Source organism: Octodon degus, unplaced genomic scaffold, assembly GCF_000260255.1.
Source record: "Octodon degus isolate 3935 unplaced genomic scaffold, OctDeg1.0 scaffold00058, whole genome shotgun sequence".
Classification (NCBI taxonomy): domain Eukaryota; kingdom Metazoa; phylum Chordata; class Mammalia; order Rodentia; family Octodontidae; genus Octodon; species Octodon degus.
The window spans coordinates 4,817,165-4,823,006 of record NW_004524634.1 but is presented as its reverse complement, the minus strand read 5'-3'; the positions used below and the strand labels follow the sequence as shown (position 1 = coordinate 4,823,006).

The 5,842-nt window shown below is 47.9% G+C and overlaps 1 pseudogene; it reads left to right on the top strand.

The window, feature by feature from the left end:
* The first annotated feature begins 40 nt into the window (after positions 1–40).
* Positions 41–808, top strand: LOC101564847 (annotated as a pseudogene).
* Positions 809–5,842: the final 5,034 nt, after the last annotated feature.

The following is a 5,842-nucleotide window of genomic DNA, read 5'->3' as shown; positions in this document are numbered from 1 at the left end:
CAAGCAGACCTAGCTGACTCTAGTGGACACACAGATTTCAGACACAAGTGTCCCCATGGCTCTTTATCACATCCGCAAGTACCAGGAGAGGGACCACAAATGGGTCCTGGACTTGTTCCCCAGCGGCATAACAGAGCGCATCCTGACACCTTCCACCACGTGCTGATGCTGCCCCGCACACTTGTGTTATGACTTGGGGTGCCTCTCGCCCTACTCCTGGTCTTCAGCTCCTGGCTCCTGGCCGTCGTGTCTAGCATCACCCTTCTTGCTCTCCTGAGACTCCTTGCTAACTATCCCTGGGACAAAGAAATGGCCACCTCTTGCGCACAGACATGGATGACATCCCCAAGTCCTACTTTAGTGGGTGCGACTCCTGCTTCTGGGTGGCTGAGTCTGGGGGCAAGGTGGTGGGCACAGTCAGTACTCTGCCAGCCAGAAACCCTCCTGTAGGGAAGAAGCAGCTGCCGCTGTTTCACCTCTCAGTGGCCAAGCAGCACCGAGGCATGGGGATAGCCAAGGCCCTGGTGAGGCCTCTCCTCCAGTTTGCCTGGGACCACGGCTACAAGGAAGTTGTCATTGACACTACCATTTGGCATCACAGTGCTCTGGGCCTCTACCAGAGCATGGGCTTCCAGAAGACAGGCCAGTCCTTCCCTGACACCATCTGGAGGGTGCTGGCTATTCCGGTGATTCATCTAACACACCACATCCCTTGTGCCCAGTCGGGGAACCTTGATCCTTCTTGAGTATCATCAGTCAAGGCCTGTTGGACTCTGAGGTAGCAACAAGCAAATGTAATTCAGGTGGAGTGAAGAATAAAGCTCCTTGCTCCTACACATCTGAGTCTAATGTGTTTAATTATGAAGTAGGGTCCCTGGAGGCTGTGCTGCATTCAGTTATAGATTGCCTGCTTTCCATTTATCAAGCCTCACTGTAATGTTGCATGAACACACACACACACACACACACACACACACACACCCCAAGGTATTTAATTTATTATGAATCTGTGGGCCAACAGATTCTTCAGAGAGAGTTGTGATGGGCTTCTCTCGGCTTCTGTTGGTCTAGGAGTAGAAGTTTGCTATGTTGGGTGAATGTGAAAACCCATGGGATTCAGGTCAGGCAGGGATCTGAGTCACTGGAGAGCAGCCAAAGCCAAGACAAAAGTCTAGCAGGTGCCCCGCGTACTAACCTCCCAGAGGTGGGGAAATGGAGACTTGGATGAAGAGCTGCACAGCCACAGGAAAAGGACTGTGGTCCTGTGCGAACTGGGATAGTAGCTTCCTCCACTTATTCTAGTCTTCCATGCTTCAAGAGGGGAGAAAATTGGACAAGGTTGAAATCCATGGTGATGCCTGCATATGGTATAATCTTCACTGTGCCTTCTGATGCAGCTCACATGTCTGTCCTAGACTCACCAAAGCATTTCTGTGTGGCCTGCTAGGTGTCCAGCCATCCTCCAGCCTCTGCCTCCAAATTTTCAGGGACTTTAGTATTTCTTAAATAGGTACCTCAGGATGGCCCTGTTGTTCTGGAATCCCTGCCTGCAGAGGTGAATAGGACAGTGATGATGCTTGCAGGACTGTCCACATTTCCTGATGGTTTCTCTCTAATGCTGATGGTCTCTGAAATTCTAGGCCCCTTTACCCAGAGGCTGAGCTCCTGATGACTGATGAGTTCCAGGCTCTATTCTGCCATGTTCTCATAGTATTCAGGGTCCTCCCCAACCCCTGACCTGTCTTTTACTCACCATTAATGAGTGAGCTGCCTGATACCCTGAAGATCATGCTGAGTTACCTCACCACTGTCACATTTCACTTCCATGGAGACCCTTTGTGAGGCTCGTGTGTGGGATGTCTTTCCTGAGTTCACAACCCTAAACTGCAACTTCAATTCCATTCTGTATGCTTCTAACCTTGACGGCTGTATCAGTCAATTCTGACTAAAGAAACAGAATCTATCTATCTATCTATATCTATATCTATATCTATATTTATATCTATATCTATATCTCTATATAGATATAGATATTGATATATTTATATCCATAGATATAGATATTGATATAATAGGCTTCTATTGGTGACCTACATATGCGGGTGTGCAAGAGTGCAAAAGGGGCATCTGCCTGCTGGAAATCAGAAGGATCCAGGCAAAGGTCAAAGGCCTGAAGCCTACAGTAGTGTCCTACGGAGAAGAGGCCAAAGGGTCTGGGTTGGAGGCTGAGAAGTCTGTGCTGGAAGGCTGAAGTGCCTAAAATGGAAGCCAAGAGGTGATATCTGAGGTGAAGGTGAAGACAGGAGCTCCTCTGGAGAAAGAGCAGTAAGCCTTCCTTCTTTGTCTCCCTTTTATTCCATTAAGGCGCTAAGCCTTTTGGTTGATGCCACTGACACCCACAGTGGGTCTTCTGTCTTCAATAAATCCTTTCAGCCATACCCATAATGAGGCTGATTCAAATTAGTTGGCCATTTCTTAAATTGACATAATCAGTTAGCTATCACAGTGCACCCACAGCCCTCTCTGCTACCCTGACTCTGCCAGGTCTGGCTCACTTGTGCTTCTCAGAAACCCTGACTATCTATAGACTACTTCCTTCTGCACGTGTACAGTTCACATCAGGTGCCTGCTGCTTCCTGAGCTGTGGTCCAGCTTTTCCCTAAGTGACGTGTCTCATGAAAGTCCCTCTGAGGAGGGCCAAGGAGGCCATACGGCCTCCCCTCCTGTGCTGCCACCAGCTCTCCTTTGCCAGCAAGACCACTGTCCATGGGAGCACTTCCCAATAGCCAAGGAGCTAGGTGGGGAGGTGAAGGAAACCCAACTGATTCCTGTTATTGGAATTATTTATTCATTACAAGGAACCGTTTTTGCTAATGGAAGACAGAAGCAGTCAGAACCTGCTGGGGTCAGAGATCAGAAGGGCAAAGAGGTGTTTAAAAAAGGGCTAGAATGGAAACACTGTCACAGTGAGGAGATGAACCATCTGGAAAACCAGGTAGGAGGTCTGAGGCTCCACCTCCTCAGTGTAGATGAACCTCCCGGGACTGGGTCTTTCCTCCAGGAACCTCTCTCTGTCCTGCAGGCTGGCCTTTCCTGCTCCAGCCCTTCATTCCCAACTCAGCCAGTTGCTCTGTTCACTCAGCCCTGTTGCCAGTCTTCACACACACTAGTCTCTTGGCCTGCAACATTCTTCTTCCATCTCTTGCTCAGACATTATGGATCAGCACCTGCAGTTTTCAGGAGAGTGGTGGGGAGAACTAGGTTGGAAAAACAACTTGTGAACAGGGAGGAAGCTCTTCCACCTGCTGCCATTGTCATCATCAATGGTATTCAGTCCTCTGTTCCTCCGTGCGGGCCTGACACCAGCTGCCATGATGCCTGCAAGACTTTTATAAACTAGAGTGGACCCAAAGCTTATTATACCCTGTTATGGTTGTGTCTAGATGTTCCCCCAAAGGCTCATGAGGTCTTGGGGGGGGTTGTAAGTAGCTGGGCTTAGAGTGTGTGGTGCTGGGATTAAGGATGTGATGCTGGGATTCATTCACAATGTGATGCAAGGATTAAGGGTGTGAATACTGCCCACCCCAGCCTGGGTAAAATAAGAGACAGAAAGAAGGCTGCTCTTGTAGGTGCTTCTGGCCTGCTCCTTGCTGCTTTGCTATTTCATTGCTGGCAGCCTTGCTGTCTCCTGCTGTCCATGCACTGTCTGTCCTGTGCAGCTCCCCTCTGCCATGCCATCCTGCCTTGGAGCCAGCCAACTATGAACTGAGACCTCTACAAACAGTAAACTTTTCCTCCTTTTACTTTGGGTGTCAGATATTTTGTCTCAGCAACAAGGAAAATAACTAAGACATGCCCCTAACAACTAACATACAGTGTGTAGTACTCATCCTAGAGAGCTTTCTTCTGAGACAGCGTGGTGATCAGCTCCCAGCAGTGGGTGTGCAGGAGTGTCCTGTGGGAGTCAGGACTCACTGAGCCAGTCACCACCCACACATCCAGGGAGAAAGAGCCTCGCACTTGGACTTGTTCCTCCCTGTGCATCAGACAAAATGCACAGTCTATTGGTAGGCCTGTGGTGATTCTTCCTGAGGAACTTATGGTGGGGGCCCACAGCTATTCCAGTGTCCACCCTGTGACTTGGAGGAATGCACAGCTGCAGAGCAGAGGAAAGGTATGTACTCCAGGGAGAGCTAGGATTTGAACTCTGGTCTATTTGACTCTAAAATCCACATATTATTCAATATTCATCAATGTCCTCAGATTATATCTTGCTTCCTGGGTACCTGGGATGTAGGCATTCTAGCTCTACTTTTCAAACATAAATTTACAAATCCAAATAGGGTCTCTTAGAAAAGGTCAGTACAATACAGGAAGAGAATTTGAATTTCCAGCTTCCCAGTAAATTGCCTCATCCCATATCCTAGACTCATTGTAATATGCAAGTTGTTTGTCTAGTTGTTTGCTTAGTGAATGATCAGGTAGCTACATGTACTGAGACGTCTAAGATCCACAAGTGAACCAAAGAAGAAATTCATAGGTTTTTTCAGGTGCCCAACACAACAGAAAAATAGGCAGAATGAAAAAGGGAGAGGGGCTTTATTATCTTGGAGAGAATTGGGGGAAGATAAGGGATTCTCTCAATTGGAACAAAGGGAGGTTGAGGCTTTTATGGCCTTTTGCCTGGAGTTTGAAGGGGATGTTTAGATATCCTGAGGGAGCTGATTGGGGTCTCCTCTGAGGCAACAGGAAGGGTGAAAGGAAGTCGCACCCTGGACTAAGTTGGAGAAGATGGGAGAGGTGGTCTTGGGGAAGATGGGCTTTTGTTTTGAGGGCTTCAGCCATATTAGATGACCATTGCAATGATTTAGCAATTTATACTAGGGCCAGAACCTATCAGAAATAATCCCTGCTTTCATAAGCTTTTTGTTCTCACACACACTCTGAAGATCTGACAGAGAAAATAAAACCAGAAGTTTAGGTCAACCATGCCAACATTATCAACAGGAGAATAGGATCTCATCAGAAATAGGCATACCTATAGCTCTTTGAAAATTCCACCATGAAGTTCAGGGATTAGGAGAATCTAAAAATACTGGCATTGGTATGATGTGACACTGGCCTCAACTACAGGATTTTGCACTCCAAAGTCTGTACCTATGTTTATCTCTATGTCATGGTCAACTCCAGCCAAGAGAGGGTTTAACTCCTCGCTGGAGGCAGGGAAGCCTGGTTAGCCCAGGTTCTCCTAGAAGTGTTTGAATCAGGCTCAGGTCCTGAGAAGCTCCCAGTCCCACAGTGAGTCCCAGAATTTCCTTGGATTTAGAACAGAAACTCCCAGCCTGAGGTTCAGGGGAGGGTGGAAAGGGTAAGCCTTGAAGTCAGTTCTCAGTGCACAGCATGGTAAATGTCTTTAAGCTTCAGAACTGTGTGCTTAACAATGTTTGTATTCCCATGTCAGCACCACCCCTGGGAGTGTTGAGACAGTGACTGATTACAGTGGCGTGTGCCTGTAATCCCAGTGCTTGGGAGGTTGAAAACAGGAGGATCACTATGAGTATGATCTGTGTAGTGAGACCCTGTAGACACTGTACTAAATACATTTTTAAAAAATGGTTGTATGACTAGACATGGTGGTACATGCCTGTGAGGTCAGCACTCAGGAGCTGAAACAGAAATAGCATAGGCTTCATCCTATCCTGGGTAACTTAGCAATTTAGCAAGAATCTTAACAAAAATGAATGAACAGGCCGAGTTCCGGGAGCCCCCAGACCCAGTCCTAGCCCAGGTCCGGTGAGTGTGTGGAGAGCTTCCTGCTACCTGCGCCGGCGGGACCAGTCCC